This window comes from Myodes glareolus, chromosome 15 (assembly GCF_982192425.1).
Source record: "Myodes glareolus chromosome 15, mMyoGla1.1, whole genome shotgun sequence".
Taxonomy (NCBI): Eukaryota; Metazoa; Chordata; class Mammalia; order Rodentia; family Cricetidae; genus Myodes; species Myodes glareolus.
The window spans coordinates 39027321-39040567 of NC_142040.1; the positions used below are offsets into that span (position 1 = coordinate 39027321).

General features: G+C 44.9%; 1 long non-coding RNA gene across 2 annotated transcripts; it reads right to left on the bottom strand.

The window, feature by feature from the left end:
- Positions 1–4205: 4205 nt before the first annotated feature.
- LOC125406166 (uncharacterized) lies at positions 4206–13247 on the bottom strand. Of its 2 annotated transcripts, XR_007233825.3 has the most exons (4): positions 13048–13247; positions 11643–11768; positions 7687–7770; positions 4206–5681 (listed from the first exon to the last, which is right to left on the bottom strand). It is a non-coding gene; the product is annotated as an uncharacterized LOC125406166 (long non-coding RNA). The 2 variants fall into 2 exon arrangements; XR_007233823.3 differs by lacking the exon at positions 4206–5681 and having other exon boundaries at positions 7506–7770.

The window sequence follows — 13247 nt, forward strand, 5'->3', positions numbered from 1 at the left end:
CTGGTCTGCTTTCTTTCGGTTCCCTTCATCTTCCAGACACCTAGGAGTTTCCCTGCATTTCCTGGAAGCTGTCCTTTACATTTCAAAGGACTGTGATTATTATAATTTATCCTAGAGTTCTTGGAATTTTAGGTGTCAGGATAGGAAGTCTAGATTCAGACCATATAAACAATTTCTCTAGAACCATTTCTTAATTTAGTTTACCTTTCATTTGTGTGTACGTGCATTGAAAGGAAAATTCACAGGTCCTGCATCTGGGACCTTGTAGTTCCTGAAACTATTTCAAGACACACTAATCTCCTTCATGTTGTGACAGAGCAGAGTTAAGCCCGAGTGACTGCTTTGGTAGAAAGGTCAGGAATGAGGCAGAACACTGACAATATTCATATCTGGGTATATGTAGTGCTACCCAGCTTCACTGTAGTGGGAGCATCTAGGGCACAAATGGTCACCTTCTTCCTGCCTCCCACGGAAGACTGAGTTAGTATGCCCAGGAAGCTTCTTGAGAGGGAACCAGTGAGAAGATCCAGACTAAGACCAACGTTGAAAAAGCCAACACCATGACATGGGGCCTCCGTTTGAGCCTGGCAACCATCAGTGCTTGATTCTGGCCCTTAGCTCTCAGGTCTACCTCCCAGCTCTGCTCCCACAATGTGGGCAGAAGTGAATTCATGCACTGTGAGCCATTTTACCTACTTGGCAGTCATCTTGTATTTTTTTTTTTTTTAGATTAAGACTGATTAAGAACATTTCATTTGTATCAATGTGGGCTCTGATAAATTGGGAAGAACAGGATGTCCCTGCTTGAGTGTCTTCCAGTTTCTAAGCAGAAAGGTCTGGATGACTGGGTTTTACAGCAGTTTCTGGATGGGGAAGCTGACTAAAAGCGCCCTTGACCTGTGCCGTTGAGCATGTGTCCTTCATATTGACTGTGCGTCGGTGGTAGAATTACGGCCTTCTGCTTACTGGGCCAGTTTTCACGGGACCACAAGTGATATTTATTCTCCCGTGCTTCCAAGAATGGATCTCTCCCTGCTCTTTCATCTCTGAGCCTCTCAACCGTGCGTGTTCTCCTGAGTCAGGGAATAAAGCCTCTGTCATTTCACTAGGCGCATAAACAAAGACTGGTGGATTTAACAATGAATTAATAGCAAAGACAAATGGGGAGGACTTTTTAATCGACCATATTGGAAATTTTCAGATAATAGAAAGTGAAGTATTTCCATTCCATCTGGCATTACCATTCAAGGTCATGTTCCTCTTTGCTGTGTCCCTCGCCTCTCCTTCTTCCCCAGCAGGTTCAAAGACACCTGATCTCTTCCCTTCCCTCTTGGAAATCCTGTTCCTGTTTGTGTCAGATGGCCTCATCCTTGCTAGGAGAACATCACAGTCTAGCTGAATGCAGGAGGCAGCGGTGAGCTTGACAGAATCTGCCCTGTGAGCCACAGTGCAACTCATCCAGCTCCTGCCTCCATGGCCTCCCCTTACAAAGAGAAAATGGGCCCAAGATTCCAAGTCTCAGCTTTTACCTGTGAGTGAAGACAACCCGCTATTTCAGAACGCTGTCATCGCTGTCTTCGGCACGAGACAGGAAAGACAAGCAGTCCATTAGCTGGGTTGGACTTGAGAAAACCAGTTCACGAACATGGGACCCGGAAAAGGGATAACGACATTCATGTGAATGGGAGGGTTGTTAGCGGAACAAGTTCTAAAATACATGCTGTGACTGCCGAGCAGAAAGGTGGCTACTCAAATTATTCCTTCAGGACGAGTGGCTGAGAGACGGACTCTTTGGATGGGAAGAGGTTGCAATGTGGTCCTTCGCACTTAATAACTAAACGCAGCAAAATCAAGGGACAGAAAGAGAGGAGACAAATAGCTTTATGAGGGTCGGTTAAGGAAAGGCAAAATAAACAGCTTCTAAAAATAGCTTTCTTAGTAATCAGAGTTATTCAAAGTTGTAACGTTGCAATCAGATTCTGCAGTCCGAACTGATCACGCTGCGGTCTAGCTGCAAATGAAACCCTTACGTGTTCAAATAGAGTTGCAGCCACCGAACTTTCTGATTGTTTCCAAAGGGCATTTTTATAATTGACTCAGGAGAAGTTTAGTTGTTCTGGAATCGGCCCCTCTCCAAAATGCGAGTTCAACGTCACCCTGAATGTAACTGTGTGGTGAGAAGGAGCAGAATTTCCAGGGAAGAAGTTAATGGGGAAGGAGGCTGTGCTGGGGATAACGAGGAAGTATTCTAAGTATCAGAGGCCTTTATTAATTTCTACAAAAGCATCCCAGCATCCACCCACTACTAATCCACCAGCTGCCATTAGGGTGGTGAGTTTCCATGGCTGGCTACTGTAGGCAAACAGAAAACACAGCCTGGCCCTTTTTTTTTTTTTTTTTGATTTTGATTTTGAGAAACGAACAAAGGAAAACTAGTTCCCTGCCTCTCCCATGATCACACACATGTAGCCTTTGGGTGCAGGAGCATCTGTGTCTGTGTGACATGCTCAGATCTTTCACTAGGATCCATATTCAAAGAGCACGTGGCCCCAGGAAAAGGCAAGAAGCTTACTTACCTGCCCCCAAACAATGTGGGTCTGGTCCGGGGGCCTTAATTGAAAAGACAGTAGGTTTGCCAGGGTTAAATAATAAAAGGATAGGTGACGCAGGGGAGTTTGCCTGGGTTTGTGGTTTAATCCATTTACCTGTAATGTTTCCTGAGCAATTAGGGAGAGAAGGCAGTCTCCTTTTCACTCAACCTGACAACTGATGAAAATGATTGCCCTATTTTAATCTAAATTAAATGGGGTTGAGGTCTTAGCATGACAGCAGAGCGACAGTCGCCCTTTCAGACCCTGGCTTTTAAGTGCTTTCTTGGCTTTCAGAGATACCCAGGGAGTGATTTAGGAAAGCGTAGCCTTGTTAGAACAACGTTAGGACCTCGGGAGGAGGCAGAAGATGTTCACGGCTTTGGGGGAAAATAACATGTCAGATGAAGGATGGGAGGAACAGAGGCGTCTTTCATGATGCCGAGGAAGCATGAGTTCTATGCAACATGCCTTAATGATCACATCATGGGATGGCTGTTTGGGCATAGACCAGGTGGATCTCAGCGTACAAAGGGCAACTTGGGGGTGCGTATTCTTGACCTTTAACCCTCTACTACCGCTCTGTGAGCCCTTCAGAGCCTCATCTAGGTCCATCGTCTGAAAATGTTTCTACTTAAGCAACCGTAGACACGGTATAAACTGACCAACCACATGGCTGTTCCATGGTATACTCAAGGGGAAGACTTTCACTGTAGATGGGGGGGGGGGGGGACAGCCAGAGGCATCTGGCAGAGTCCAGAGACTGAGAGATTGAGCATGGCCAGCAGACTGGACCTGTCCATGAGAGAAGCAGAGTGGGGGAGGGGGTCATAGAGAGAGGGGAAGAGCTAAAGATGAAGACAGAGGAGAGCAGGCAGAGGAGAGAGTGAGCAAAGTCGAAATAGCAGGGTTATCAGGAGAACGAGAGGCGGGAGGGAGGAAGCTCATGAACTGGAGAAGTTGGGGTGGAGACCAGAAAATTCAAGATGCCAGCACAGACTGTGAAATGTGTAACAGGTAAGCATGATACCGAGTGAGCAGAGCCTGGAGGTCAGCATGGGCTTTGGTGCGTTAATAGATACCGCAGAAAGCCATTAGTGATGAGGGGCCTTCGGTAAGGGGATGGTGGCTTTTGTTTAACTGCCAGAATTCGGAAATGGAAATTTCCTTTGGACCTGACAAGCGCAACCTGTTATTGTCAGGAGCTTGGGGAAGGGCCTTGTGCTCATAAAATCAAAACACTGTGGAGCTGGAAGGAACTTACTTTATAAGTGAGGAAGGATGGTGAAGAAAGGTAAGACAGCTTCCAAGCTAGCTGCCTTCTCAGCTTTGCCTCAGACTCCCTGCCTGCCCGGCAGGAGGAGTCTGTTAGGATAAAGGCAAGTTCTGACCTTCCTCTCCGTTCTTTATCCACACAACCCTTGCTCCTCGAAACCCTCTAAGGCACTTCCAAACCACTGGAGAAAGTTCACTGACTTGGAGCCCCACACAGAAAGAAACCCGAAAAACTCCCAGTTGTGGGAAAATAAATGGCTCCTGGACCAGCCCTTTGGATGGTAAGGTTCCACCCCAGCCTGATGCGGTTCTCTTGGTGACCATTAACTGAGGACCATTAGCTAAACAGAGACTTTGTTTATTGAAGAGCCGGTCTCTCCCTCTTGCCTTGTGCCCCTAGGCATAAAGGACCCGAAGCCCAAGCACAGTTTGAGACAGACAGTGCTTACACTGCAGCAAGATGCACACTTTGCTTGCATTCCCACTAGGGAGGGGCACTTAGAAATATCTTAGCACTTGGTTGGAATAGTTTGTCTCTTGGTCAAACCATGGTTCTCTTTGTGTTTTTTTCCTCCGATTTTAGTGTGTATTCAGCTTTAAAAAGAAGGAAAAAAAAGTGAACAAGCCCTTAGGGACTTAGATGTACTGTTTATGTTCCTTTAAAACACAGATCTAGGAAGGATAGAATTTCTCTAATGAGAACCAGAGAGCAAGCTGAAGAAGGACTGCAGGGTATAACGTGGGCTCCCCTTCATTCCTTCTGGGATCCCTCTCTCCCCACCCATCTCCCTCTAAGAAGTGTGGGATTGTTTATCTTGTGCAGTACAGTGGCCTTTATGTAGCGGTGGAGTCATTGATAGGTTCCATTAACGCTTATTTTAAAATTTTACCTCTGCATCCAAAAATCTTAACATTTTGGTTTTAAATGGGCAGAGCAGCTGAGAAAAGTCAGATGACTTTCCACAAGCAACTAAATTAGAAATGTTTTTGCAGGTTGCATTTACGAATTCCACTTTATTTCCCTCTTTGCCTCAACATTAGCTCTTGGGTTCTCTTGTGTGGACCCTTGCATGTCTCCTACTGTTCTGGGGTCTTATTGGGATAGCCCATCGGAGCTTCTTGCTGTCTGTCTGGTATGTGTACCCTGTTTCTCCTGTGTCTTCTTTGCCTCCTTTGTCAACCTTGGCTTGTCTCAGCTTGACCCCTTCTTTCCCAGTCATTCTCCCAGCTGGAAACCATCTTAGTTAACTCCGCCCACCTTTTAAGTCCCCCACTCCTCAGCATAGTTACTGGCTCCTGATGATGTCACCTCTCTCTCCTTTGCGACCTATGGGTCACTCCTGTGAGATTTCCTGAATACACATTCCAACAATCCCATTTGCAACACCATACTTCTCAGTGGCCTCCCCAAGGCGGTGTCAGCAGGGGCTCAGGGCTGTGTCTCCTCTGTCTACACTGCTAACTGGAAGTGGTGGGAATTCTAGTGACGCTTCCAAAAGGAAAAGGGTAACCCAAGGTCAGAACGTCTTTGCTTGTCAAAGACGGAAAGCCGCTATCCAAATAATAAGTGAAATTTTGCTTTTGCAGAGATAGTTCTCGACGCCATTCTCATCCACACATGCCGAGTTGTTTCTCCTCTGTATTTCAGTTTGGCTGCAATGATGAGTTCAGGCAGAGACTTTTAGACTGGAACTCTTTGTAGGCCAGGAGGCCCAGAAAGCAGCCAGAGTACAAGACCAGTTCCTTCGTGGGAAACAAAAGGAGAAACTAGGAAGTTCAGGCTGCTGACAGAAACCGGGGAGCCAGGATGGTGAAAACCTGTGAGGAGAGAGAGGCAGGCTGTAAAACCCAAGTCTTCAGTGTTTGGCTGTTACCCTGCACCTTCTGGCCACTGGGGACCCTCTCTCTACATTCTTCTCCCTAGACTAATTTGTGTTTACATTTTTTTACAATTAGCATTTCTAATTTAGGGCCTGGAATGCGGAGGGCTTCTTCTCTGGCATTGCTTCCCTGAGGGGTTATTTGAGAGAGCTATAAATAGCAGGATGGGGGTCTCTCCTGACCACTACTATTTGATTTTCATCCTGGAGAGGCCAATTGGATCCCTAAATTCCCATATCCTCTGGGATGGTTTCCCAATTTTCCATAAGCCTTTTTTTTTTTTGGTGGGGGAGGGGAGAAGAAAAGCAAATTAAAGACAGAATGGCAGTATAAAATACATGGTTTCTTCCCGTCGGCTCAGAGCTGAGCTTGAGTTAAAATGTGGGTCATCCATGTGTCCCCAAGGACCTTTCTGGGACCTTCTCCCTGCCAAGTTCAAAGGAACCTCCTTTCCCCCAAATTCTGGCACTTAAGGCCAGCATTCCTCACTACCTTGGAAAGCCAGTTTCTCTCTACCAAAGGAGACATTTTCCCAAGGCTACCTGTAGTGTCTAGTAGCAAATCAAAGCATATGCTAGCCCCCAGACTCCCTCAGTATCCCAAGCACCTGATACACATGTCAGAGTCCATGCTGGCAGCCTGGCTCCTCTCAGCTCTTCTCACCCCTGGCCCCGCCCCGTTTTTTCGCCTACCCTTTCTCTTTTGCCCCTCTCTCTTTTTCATCTCTTTGTCGTCTTCTCTTGCTCCACCCCCCATGGTCAAGTCCAGCCTGTTGGCCATGTTTAGTCCATTACTTTCTCTCTCTGCTCCTGACTCTTAGAGATGTTCTCTCTCTCATATCTACAGTAAAAACCTTTGGCTCATACCTTAGAGCATTGTTTTCATGCTGGGCAATAATTACCCCCTAATGGGCCCAGGGCATTGGTAAGATTGTATTCTCATCGGTCAGGCACTGAGACAGTCCCAAGGAAAGCCAGAACTGCTCATGAGGCTAGGCAGCAGAATGGCTGGGGTCACCAGAGAACCGGGGCAGAAGCTAGGGTGATGGCGTCAGGTGACAATGCCAATGACACAGCCAGAGACAATAGCATGTGGCGGTGGACTCCAGATGGGCCCGCCATCTTTTTCTTAAAGATGGCAGTTAAAGACTCAAGAACTAGAGGTTGGTTGAATGACAACATTTTTGCTTCTTGGATTTTGTGACTTCCTTTTTGATATTTGCTGGAAGATATAGTTTGGGGCATAAGACTTCTTAGCTGTGGAATGCATTTGTGGTCTCTTCTCTTACATGTAAAAGAATGTAGTTAAACCCTCCATGGGAGAAGGGTTCCCGGGAATCATTGTTCTGAGATGCAGGGAGGTGAATCAGGCCTCTGGAATGACCTTTCCCTACTAAGCACTAACAGCCTGTCAGTCACAATGTTTCCAGAGGAAGCCAGCGAGCGATGGATGCCCCAGAGCAGGGAAAACACAGAATTTGAGAATGTTGGCACTGAACCGAACCTTGGGCCCTTGAGACCCTTGAGCATAGCCTCCTCCCTGGCCACTGAAGCTGATAAAGTGGAGATGTGTGTCCCAGTGAAGGTCAGGGCCTGTCTGTGGCGGAGCAGGGACAAGAGCTTAGTTCTGTGAGCCTCTGTCCCGTTCCTTCTACAGATACATTTGTATCAGGAAGCCACACAGGGTTTGGGAACCCCCACTTCCTCCCCAACACAGCCTTCTTCCTTCCCACAGCTTCATAAAATGCGGGGCTTTGGGAGCTGTGTGTTTCCTTCTAAGTATTTTAATGAGAAAACCAAAGGTTGAATGAATTTGTGACAGCCAGGAGAGAGAGTAGACAAATGGAAAACCGAGGTGGGTTGAGCTGTCATGTCGGTAAAGTAAGTCAAGCTCCACGTAAAATGTGCACAGCCTTAGTCTTTCCTCCCTGCAGCTTCCTTACAGAGTTTGGGGTTGTTATATCTGTTCCATTAACTGTGGATTTGTAAGGTTTCCTGATTCGTTGATGAAACAAATATGAGTATATCTGTGGACAAGAAGAAAGAAGAATTAGAGACTAGAAGTGTAATGCTTATCTAGGTGGATTCTGGGTGCTGTCCAGCACAAGAGACATCGCCCTTGGGGTCGAGAACAGATTCAGGGGACACTCATTTATTCTGGTTTCCATTTTCCTCGTCTTATACTGCAGACTCTCCTTTCAAATCCTACCTTCTCTAGGCAAGTCTAGTTATTTCTGTATGTATATGTACAGACAGACATGTGTGTTTATACTATGTATGTGTATGTTTATATGTGTGTTTATACTATGTACACTGGAAATACGGCATCTGGGTTAGCTGTGCCATATGTACACAGATGGCTCAGTGTATAAAAACACTTGCTGTGAAAGTCGTGAGCACAGAGTTCCTCCCAGAATCCCCCATGGGAGGAGGGAGCCCAGCGCTCAGCTGTCTTCCAAACTATACCCTTCTGCTGCTGTAAGGAGCAGCCTTCAGCAGCCCAGGGGCTGAAGGGGATCCCCAGAGTCAGAGAACCAATCACTCAACTTGACTTTTCTATCTAAGGGAGTAAAACTTAATTCTCTGGAGCCAGCAAGGGGGCACAAAACTTAACTTTCCGGGGCCAGCAAAAAAGAGAAACACACACATGTACACACACACACACACATACACACACACACACACCTTCAACGTGTCAGGTGACTAGGGTGCTGATGAATGGCAAACCTTCTGCAGGTCAGAAAAACTAAAGAGGAGATGCAGAACAGGTGAACTACTGGACAGACAAACAGACACAAGGACTTTTCTGAGGGCCAGAAGCTTAGTTCTTCATTTTATTGTTCTCTCTGTTGCTTGTTCTACTCTATTCTTTCTGTGTTCTGTCCTTCTACCCTGATGTTTCCCTTCTGTCTATTCTTGTTTTTTTCCTTGCAGCTTAAATACCCCAGCAAAATCTATCAAATCTATCAAAATTATAACATGGTTACATTCTGTTTTCTAAGTGAATGATTACAATGAATACAAGTTTTTTTAAAAAAGCATGTTTTCCTTATCCCTTACATGATTAAACATTTTACATATTACAGCTGGAAAAGAAGTTTTCCTAAGAACCCACATACAGTCATACCCTCACAACTTATTATAGATTAACAGAGAGAGTATAAGCAAGCCAACTATTTTCTCAGCCAGTTCCTTTGCTAGCTGGCTGCATTTTGTGGCTACAAAGAAAGGATCAATCACTTTATTATTTATTGCAAAAGGTGATCTTATAAGAAATCTTAAAAGAAAAACAAATCTAAAATTTTATATATGAAAATCTATCGGTCACCCCTACTTTAAATCCTCAGGGGGCATACCCGCTCATCAATAGTTTTTCTTTTTTTATATTAAGAAGATTGCAGAAATGGGTACAGGAATTAACCATCACCTTTGATCATCAACCCATCCTAGCAAGAAAGGTGCGTCAGTCAGCAACAGCCAGGCTGCCATTGTTCCTGCCCTCTGATCTCAATGAGTCCCTTGTTCAACGATTAAAAGTGTGTTTTTTTTAAACTTTAGATTGTTCTCCAAGATTTTCTACCTCAAAAATCATTAACAAAAACATCTTAACCTAACCTAAAGTCATTGTTTAAAGTTTTGTTTTGGCTATGGTGCACACCAAAACCTGTGTTTACATCTCCCAACATTAAGATTAAAAGCCCTTGAGCTATCTTAGCTTCTAGGACTCAGTTGTTTTTCTTAATTAATAACCTAAGTCACAGTTTATATAGCTCTTCAAACTCATAAGTCCTGTCTGTGTGACACTTCCTTGCTCCTCTTTTCTAGCCTCTGTGGCCCCTACTTTATCAGGGGTGGGGGCAACACCATATTCTGCCCTTATTTACATCAATTTTCCCACTAAACCAACCTTTATCACAATCTCTTACTATATTTATTAAAAACCCTCAACCATTAAAATTCTATTTAAGCTAACCCTATTATTGTATAAAACCATTGCTTCAGTTGAACAGTACAACTTAAGAGGAAATAATAATAACCTTCATAATAATAAACAGGTAAAATTGCCCAATAGAATGGGTTATTTCCATGAGATGATCACACTTCATTAAAGGCAGTGAGGATCCCCCCACACCCATTCACGCCATGCCAGATACTAGAGAAAAATGGCTGAGGTGAACAGGTAAAGACACAGAGGTAGCAAGAGACATTCTGGAGCTGAAACTCTCAGGACCTTGCCTGTCTGAGACTTAGCCATCAGTGCTTTGCTTCCTGACGGACCAACCTCCAGAAGCTCAGTTGTCACCTGCTACTCCCCTGACCCAGCCACCAGAAATACACATGATCCAAGGCATGAATGTGTTACACTGCAACCCCCTTGTGTGTCTTCTACATACATAATAATAATAAATACAAGAAAAATGGAATTAGTTTAAGACAAATAAGTGGAGCAGAGAGATAGAGGGGGAGAGAGAGAGAGAGAGGGAAAGAAGAGAGAGAGAGAGAGAGAGAGAGAGAGAGAGAGAGAAATAAGTTTGGTGAGAATACAGCATTATCTATATACTGTGTGTTTCTTTGGATTCTTTGCTTTTCAGTGTCTTTCTACACGGGGTAGCCATTTGGATTTTCTCTTTTGTGACTTGTGACTTGTCTTTAAAAGAAAAACAAACAAACAAAAAAAAAACCCTTGCCTGTTTTTTTTCTTGAATTTTCTTACTTCTTCTAATTTAAGAGCACCTTCATATATTCTCCATGTTAACCCACTGTTGGCTAAGATATTACAATAAAGTTACCCTAGCAAAGCAAAATTTTTGTAAATTAAAATTTTGTAAATTAAAAATACATACATGAAGAAAACAGCAAACACACAGAAGAAAACATCATGTCAGCAAACATGAGAACCTGCGTGCAGAAAGCCAGTACCCACATAAAAGTGGGCACAGAGGTAACTCATCTGCACCTCCAGTGGACACAAAGACAGGCAGATCCCGGGATCTTGGTAGGAGCTCATCTACCAAAAGCAGTGAATTCCAAGTCCAGTGGGAAACCCTGTCTCAAAAGGTAAGAAGAGAGCTGATGAACGAAGACATAAAATATGAAACATCAGCCTCTGGTCTCATCAAGTGTGCGTGGTGAGGGCACCTGCACACATATACGTACACACACACACACACACACACACACACCATATAACTTAAAAGAAGGTTATCAAATACAGTTAGATGAGGACTAACAAGGGGAAGGGAATGAGTTGACTCTTTTTTGGTTGTTTTTATTTTGTTTTCTTTTTCTAGGCAGGGCTTCTCTATGTAACAGCCCTGGCTGTCATGGAACTTGCTCTGTAAACCAGAGAGATTCACCTGCCTCTCCCAAATGCTGGGATTAAAGTATCTCACCCTGTGCTCATTGGGAACCCCATTTCCCTCCTCATCATTTGCTTCCTTATTATTGGTAAGAATTTGTAGGCTGTCTAATCTGGGAGACAGTGAGGCTGTCTTCTCATTTGCTCCTACTGGGTGTGGAAGTATCTTTTGTTACATCAGGACACAGCTGCCTTGAATAAAGCTGACATTTCTAGAGCCATGGGACCAAGTTCTACTTCCTGGGGAATGAGATGAACAGTGTATTCTACTCTGAAGCTTAGGCTTGGAGCATAAGCTTCCCCCATTTCCCCCAGTGTGCAGGCATCTGGAAGACTGGGCAGAGCCCCAGCCACTGCCAAACATGTGGCTCCTTCTACCACTTGGCAAGAATGTGGCACCTTATTAAACAGAAATTCAAACCCCAAAGAAAATGGCCCCAAATTAGATTTAACTCAAATGAAACTGATATTTTTTTACAAGTCAAAAATGACCACGTATCAGCAATTTCACATGAACCATCCCCCTCTGTGTATTTTTACCTTGCAGAAAATACTTAGACAATCATTTGTCTTCCTCCTGGGAATGTGGGTCCTTGATCTGAGGGCTTCGTGAGAGCATGAATCCCCTTTTGTCCAATGTTTTTTGTAGAAGCCAGCCATGATAAGCTAAAAAGGAAACAGACCACCCAAGGGAGGTTCTTTGCTTTCAACCATTGTCACCTGCCAGTGTAGGACTCAGTCATCGGTGAGTTTAATAGAGGCCCGAGTCTCAGTAGTTTACCTGGTTGCTGGAAGAGCCATGGACTGGGATTGCCCTAGCACCACCCAGGAGCAGACCATCCAAAGGAAATGCCTAGTGTTCCAACTGTTGTGAATTGGATCACCTTCCAGCACATACTCACCAGGACACCCTGGACAAGTGTCAGCCAATCAGGGGTCCTGAATCTTGGAGACCCCTCACCCCAACCTTTACTGTCTAGGAACCCAGCTCTAACTGAGCTTGGGGCTCTCTGTTTATTCCAATACGTTGTACATACGGAGAGACCGAGTTTGCAAACTTGCACAAAATAAAGGCTCCTTGCTTTTACATACGGGACTCGGTCTCCTTGTTGGTTTTTTGGGGACTTCATGGATCTGGGCATAATATTTTTAAGGTTCTTCTAAAACATTCTGTAGGTAGTATTGTGAGTTTATAAACAGTTCCCCCATCACGGTTGCTCTCCAGCTGTTGGTTCTGAAGCAGCCCTTGGGGCAGGCAGGATTTTGTTAGTCATTTGAGAGGTGAGGCCAGGAAATGTTGCTAAGAGTCTTGGAAAGAGAGCCGGTTAAGGCACAGCAGTTAATAAAACATCTAACCCACGGTGGGTGAGGAGAGAGCCAGACTAGAGCAGCTGGGATCCACCCAAGGAAGCACGGAATAGCCAAGAGTGACCTTGAACTTTGACCCTTCAGCCTCCATCTCCTAAGTGTGGAGATCATAGGGGTCTGCCACCATGCCCAGTTTATGTGGCCTTGGGGACTGAACCCAGGGCTTCCTGTGTCCTAGGCAAGGACTTATACTAAGTTACATCCCCTGTCCAGAATTGTGTTTTGTTTTGTTTTAATGAGTGAACATGAAAAAACGGAAAGCCTCAAGCTTCATAATAAAGAAAAAAAGAGTAGAGAAAAGAAAAGAAAACCAACAACAACAAAAACCTGCTACATTCCGCTCCTCACTGTAGGAAACCTCAACCGTACCCTTGTACAATCATAGTTCATAGGCCTGGGTGAGAGCGGAATTTCTCCATCTAACATCTGTAAGGCCTAGCACGTGCATTTGAAAACATCAAAAATGCCACAGATAGAGTTATATTCAGCTTACATGGGGCAAAATCAAAACTCACAGCCTGGGGTGGTGGGGGTGGTGGGGGACACAACAGCAACCATGTGGATTCCAGTGGATTACCTGCAGCCCCCAAGTGGGTAAACCAAGCACTGTGTCCTCAGCAAACCAATGCCTGGGACTTGGTCCAAAGGTTCCAAAGCGGCAATTCCAGTTTGGGCACTCCTTCCCAGTGGACCTTAAGCAGGCCAATTTCTTCAGTCAGCAGAGGCTAATAAAGGCCTCTGCTCAAGGGCGAACAGAAATCAACTTTGTACAGCCTT